This window comes from Colobus angolensis, unplaced genomic scaffold (assembly GCF_000951035.1).
Source record: "Colobus angolensis palliatus isolate OR3802 unplaced genomic scaffold, Cang.pa_1.0 Scaffold31, whole genome shotgun sequence".
NCBI classification, from domain to species: domain Eukaryota; kingdom Metazoa; phylum Chordata; class Mammalia; order Primates; family Cercopithecidae; genus Colobus; species Colobus angolensis.
In genome coordinates, this window is record NW_012116377.1 from 782,852 (window position 1) to 789,353 (window position 6,502).

At 37.5% G+C, this 6,502-nt stretch overlaps 1 protein-coding gene across 2 annotated transcripts in view; it reads left to right on the top strand.

Annotated features, from left to right (window-relative positions):
- The window catches only part of ZNF568 (zinc finger protein 568), a 39,414-nt gene that overhangs the window by 9,895 nt on the left and 23,017 nt on the right, over window positions 1-6,502 (top strand). The gene's annotated exons all lie outside the window — the stretch shown is intronic.

The window sequence follows — 6,502 nt, forward strand, 5'->3', positions numbered from 1 at the left end:
AAAAAAAAAAAAAAAAAAAAAGAAATTATTCACATGCATACAACACATATACATGCAGATAATAAGCTAAAAGCTAGTAGCATGTTTACTTGTAAAAATGAGGCACTTTCCCACTAGTCAGGAACCCAACCAGCTTGCCAGTGCTACCACATTTATCTGTATAATTTTGTATGCCTAGACAGAAGTAAGGGAAGGGAAATGAAGTAAAAAGTGGGATGGTACAGTCAAAATTATGATATCTAAATGATACGATTATGTTTTTAGGCAACAGAAGAGAAACATGAGATGATTGAAGTATGGACACAAAATTAATATACAAAAATCAATGCAATTTTTCTCTATAAACCACACCATCAAAAAGGAAATGGAAGAATGATGCTCAGACTAGAAAAAAACCCTAAAGAAAAAAATAAAGAAAGAAATGTATGTGATGTACATGGGAGAATGAAACCTTCAAATTATTACTGAGATAGAAAAGAGGATTTGAACAAATTTTTTAAATACCTTTTTTGGATAAGATCCATCATTATTAAATTAATGTAAATTGTCTTTAACCTACATAGATTTATCTGAATCTCAATAACAATTCTAAATTATTTTTCTTAGAATTAGATAAGTTTATTCAAGCCCAGTCTAGAATACATTTGAAAAATAAAAACATGCAGAATGGCCAGGAAAAGTATAAAAGAATGTCATGTACCATCTCAAGTTTTTAAAAGAAGAATATTTGTTTAATGGTTATATAACTTTAGGGAAAAAAAAAAATTTATAAAAAGTTGCCAGTCAGCACATACACCCAGAACTGATTTGTAGTTATCTTTATTCTCTTGCTGTAAACTTTGTTATTTTAAAGAATATGTTTGTTCCATTATGTATCTTGAAGAAAGTGAGGCATGGTGGCTCACACCTGTAATCCCAGCACTTTAGGAGGCCAAAGCAGAAATCACTTGAGGCCAGGAGTTTGAGACCTGCTGGATCAACACAGCGAGACCCAGTCTTTACAAAAAAATTTTTTTAAATTAGCTGGGTGTGGCCAGGCACGGTGGCTCACACCTGTAATCCCAGCACTTTGGGAGGCCAAGGCAGATGGATCATGAGGTCAGAAGATCGAGACCATCCTGGCTGACACGGTGAAACCCTGTTTCTACTAAAAATACAAAAAATTAGCCGGGTGTAGTGGTACACGCCTGTAGTCCCAGCTACTCGGGAGGCTGAGGCAGGAGAATCACTTGAACTCAGGAGGCAGAGGTTGCAGTGAGCTGGTATCGCACTACTGCACTCCAGCCTGGGCAACAGAGTGAGACTCCATCTCAAAAAAAAAAAAATAGCTGGGTTTGGTGGCTCACATGTGTAGTCCCAGCTACTCAGGAGGCTGAGGCAGGAGGATTGCTTGAGCTCAGCAGTGAGGCTTCAGTGAGCTATGATTGTGGCACTGCTCCAGCTGAGTGACAGCGCGAGACTCAGTTTCAAAGAAAAAATAAAGGAGAGGAAGGTGCTGTGGTACCAGCAAGAACATTGGAAATGTTAGTGCTTCTTGCCAGAGGCAGAAGTATGTTCATGTTTTTTTTGGTTCTGTTTGACAGGAGAAGGAATAAAACTTAATGACATGAACTGTGAATTTATGTTTTTTAAGGTTTGAATCCCTATGTTTCTTGCTATTAATACTGAATTTCTTAAGGTTTGTATGTGAAGAGAATCAACATCTTGGGAAAATAGACCCTGTTATAAAGACTGACGCATCATTTTATACAGTCAAAAATTAAAACATATTTTACTTCTTGGTATTTTGTTACTTACGGCTTTTGTCAGGGATGCAATCTTTTTATATGAAATTTATGCTAAGTTACTAGAGTTGGTGGGAAAATGTTTTTGTGCTGATTTGCTAGCACTAATTTTAAAAATGTTTTATCTTTTTGTAGTTTTCCCCTATCTTTGTTGTGGTGTATATTCCAGAGGGATTATCTATTTCTGAAACATTCATCGATTGATTATTATGTCAAGCTCCATTCTGAGAACTTCACATTTACTGTGTTATTTAGTCTTCACATCAACTCTTTAAGGAGAACTCCTCTTTATAGATAAGGAAACTGAGATTCGAATTTGGCTATTTGTCAAGGTAACACAATTAGTAAATTTTGAAACCAGAATTCGAACCCATGACGTTGGATACCACAGCCTATTAACTGGGAAAACATATCTAAACCCAGCTCCGTTTTGAAAGTTTCGTACTTTAACATTTTTTTCAGTTGGAAGTGTGTCAGTCACATGTCTGTTCAGCCTTTGCTGCTTTTGTGAATAGAACAACAGGCGTTCATTCTTACACTTGGGGTCTGCAGGTTAAACTATGTGGGCAGCTCTGCTTTGGGCTGCAGATCAGCCTCGGCTTAGGCTCCAGAGTGGGCTCGCGTCTGCTCTGCATATATTCAATCTGAGTTTCAGCTGAAATGGCGCAGCTTCCTGGGCCAGGCTCTTCATTTGCTGTCTCACTGGAGCACATGAGCCAAGGTAAAGAGTGTAAGCACATTTCAGGCCTTGGCTCACATCATGTTTACTGACATTCTTTTTGCCCCGACAAAGAGCTCAGACAAGGCCCACATTAGTAGATGGGACATTAGTACAGGCAGGAAGTGAAGACTCACTGAATAATCAATTTATCACGTAACATTTTCTAATGGAATTATTTTTTTATTGAGTTTGTGTTTGAGACCAGACCTTGCTGTGTTGCCCAGGCTGGAGTACAGTGGCATGAACTGGACTCAGGCAATCCTCCCGCCTGAGCCTCCCAAGTAGCCAGATGATAGGCATGTGCCATCATGCCTGGCTAATTTTGTTTGTTTATTTGTTTTCGTAGAGATGGAGTCTCACTATGTTACCCAGGCTGTTCTCAAACTCCTGGTGTCAAGCAATCCTCCTGCCTCAGCCTCCCAAAGTTCTTAGATTATAGGTGTGAGCTGCTATTCCCAGCTTCACTGAGATTTTTAAAACTTTAAACATATTGAAATATAGTCTTACAACTTAAAAAAAACTTTATTAACATATAAGTCACATACTATGAAATTAGCCCATTTAAAGTATACAATTGAGTGGTTTTTAATGTATTCACAGAGTTGTGCAGCCATCACCATAATCAATGTTAGAACATTTTCATCACCCTGAAAAGAAACCCTTTACCTGTTAGCTTTCATTTCCTATTTTCCCTCAAGGCTCTGATGTAGGCAAAAATAAATGATTTCTATCTCTATAGATTTGCCTATTCTGGACATTTAATGTAAATTGAGTCATATGATAAACTGTTATCCTTTGTGACACCTTTCACTTAGCATTATGTTTCCAAGTTTCATGCATTTTGTAGCTTGTACCAGTACTTTTTATTTCTGAATAATATTCTATTGTAGGGATATACCACATTGTCTTTATTCATTGATTAATGGAAATTTGACTCATTTCCCCTTTTAGGCTGTTATGAATAAGGCTGATAAGAACATTGATGTACAAGTTTTTATGTGATCATATGTTTTCAATTCTCTTAAGTTTGTACATAGAAATGAAATTGCTGGATCATATGATAACTCTATACTTAACCTTTTAAAGAATTGCCCCACTGTTGGCCAGGTACGGTGGTTCACGCCTGTAATCCCAGCACTTTGGGAGGCTGAGATGGACAGATCACCTGAAGTCAGGAGTTCAAGACCAGCCTGACCAACATGGTGAAACCCTATCTCTACTAAAAATAAAACACAAGTAGCCGGGCCTGGTAATCCTAGCTACTTGGGAAGCTGAGGCAGGAGAATCACTTGAACCTGGTAGACAGAGGTTGCAGTGAGCCAAGATCACACCATTGCCCTCCAGCCTGGGCAACAAGAGCGAAACTCCATCCCCAGAAAAAAAAAAAAAGAATTGTCCTACTGTTTTCCATAGCAGTTGTGCTAGTTTACATTCCCACCAGCTGTGTATGAGGATTCTGGTTTCTCCATCAGCACTTGTTCGTACCTGTCCTTTGGTTATAGCTGTCCTAGTGGGTGTGAAGTAATATCTCATGAGATTTTCATTTACATGTACTGTATAACTTGTGATGTTGAACACCATTTCCTATGTTTCTTGGCCATTTCTATTAATATATCTTCTTTGAAGAATTGTCTATTCAGAGCCTTTGCCCATTTCTAATTGGTTTGTCTTTTGATTATTGAATTTTTAAGAGGTCTGTACATATTCAAGTGTCATCAGATAAATGGTTTGGAAATATTTTATCCTATCCTCTGGGTTGTCTTCACTTTCTTGACAATGTCCTTAGAAGCACAAAAATTTTTAGTTGTTTTGATGTCCATTTTTATTTAATTTTCTTTTGTTGCTTATGCTTTTGGTGTCTAATTCAAAGTCATGATGTACAGTTATATATTCTGAGACTTTTTTTTTCCTTTTTGTTTTAGCTCTTACAGCTAGATCTTTGATCCATTTTAAGTTAACCTTTGTATACAGCATGATCCAACTTCATTGGCTTGCATGCAGATAGTCCAGTTGTCCCGGCATCATTTGTTGAGAAGACTATTCTCTTTGCTGGTGAAGTTTTTTTTTTTAATCACCATTTATTTTGATGTGGGGGTTTTGTAGTTGCCCTATATCATGTTGAGGAAGTTCTCTTCTTTTGCTTATTTGCTTGTTTGTTGGATGTTGGGTTGTTGTTGTTTGTTTGTTTTCAATAATAAAAGGGTGTTGGATTTTGTTGACTACTTTTTCTGCATTTACTGAGATGATCTTATGGTTTTTGTCCTTATTTTATTGGTATGACTTGTTACGTTAATTGATTATCAGATGTTAAATTAATACTGCATTCTCCTGGGATAAATCCTACTTGGTTATGGTCCATGATACTTTTTATATGTTGTTGGATTAGGTTTGTTAGCATTGAGGATTTTTACGTCTCTATTAATAAGACAGAGTGGGCGGTAGTGTTTTTTTTGGGGGCAGTGCATGTGTGTGTGTGTGTGTGTGTGTATGTTATCTTTGTCAGGTTTTAGTATTAGAGTAATACTTGCCTCATAAAAGATGTGTCCCCTCCTTTTTATTCATCTTCTTTGTTTTGTTTTGGAAGAGTTTGTAAATAAGTTAGTATTAATTTATTTGTTGTTTGGTAAAATTCACCAGTGAAGCCATCTGGGCCTGAGTTTTTCTTTTGGGTAGTTTTTTTTTGTTTTTGTTTTTGTTTTAGTAATTCAATCTCTTGTTACAAGTCTTTTCTTCTTTTCTTTTTGTTTCAGTTTGATCAGTTTGTGTCTTTCTAGAAATTCACTCATTTCATCTAGTTTGTTGGCATATATTTATTCATAATATCTCTTTCTATTCCTGTTTATTTCTGTAAGATTAGTAGTAATGTTTCTACTTTCATTCCTGATTTTTGTATTTTGAGTCTTCTTTTTTCTCTGTCAGTCATATTTGTTCATTTTGTCAATTTTTAGTTTTATTGATTCGCTCTAATGTTTTTCTATTCTGAATTTCTTTGATTTCCATTCTAATGTTTGCTTATTTCCTTTTGGTTACTTTGGATTTAGTTTGATCATCCTCTTCTAGTATCTTTTTTTTCTTTTTTTTTTTTGAGGCGGAGTCTTGCTCTGTCGCCCGGACTGGAGTGCAGTGGCCCGATCTCAGCTCACTGCAAGCTCCGCCTCCCGGGTTTACGCCATTCTCCTGCCTCAGCCTCCGGAGTAGCTGGGACTACAGGCGCCCGCCACCTCGCCCGGCTAGTTTTTGTATTTTTAGTAGAGACGGGGTTTCACCGTGTTAGCCAGGATGGTCTTGATCTGACCTCGTGATCCGCCCATCTCGGCCTCCCAAAGTGCTGGGATTACAGGCTTGAGCCACCGCGCCCGGCCTTTTTTCTTTTTTTAATTGAGACAGAGTCTCACTCTGTCACTCAGGCTCAAGTGCAGTGGCATGATCATGGCTTACTGCAGCCTTGATCTCCCAGGCTCAGGTGATCCTGCCACCTCAGCCTGGTCCCCCAAGCTCCCAGTAGCCGAGACTACAGGCATACACCACCACGCCCGACTAAGTTTTTGCATATTTTGTAGAGATGGGGTTTCACCATGTTGCCCAGGGTGGTTTTGAACTCCTGGGCTCAAGCACTTCACCTGCCTCGGCCTTCCAGAGTGCCAGATTATGAGCACACCCAGTCCTCTTCTAGTATTTTAAGATAGAAAGTTAATTGATTTGAAGTCTTTCTTCTTTCTTAATGAAGTGTTTACAGCTATAGGTTTCCCTCTAAAACTTGCTTTAATTGCATTCCATAAGTTTCGGTATGTTGCACCCTCGTTTTCTTTTACTTCAAAGTATTTTGTAATTTCCATTGTGATTTTGTTGATCTATTGGTTATTTCAGAATGTTGTTTAATTTTTACATATTTTTGAATTTCACAAATTTATTTCTGTTAGTGATTTCTAATTTTTATCCATTTTGATCAAGGAACATACTTTACACAATTCTCTTAAAATTTATTGAGGCTGTTTTT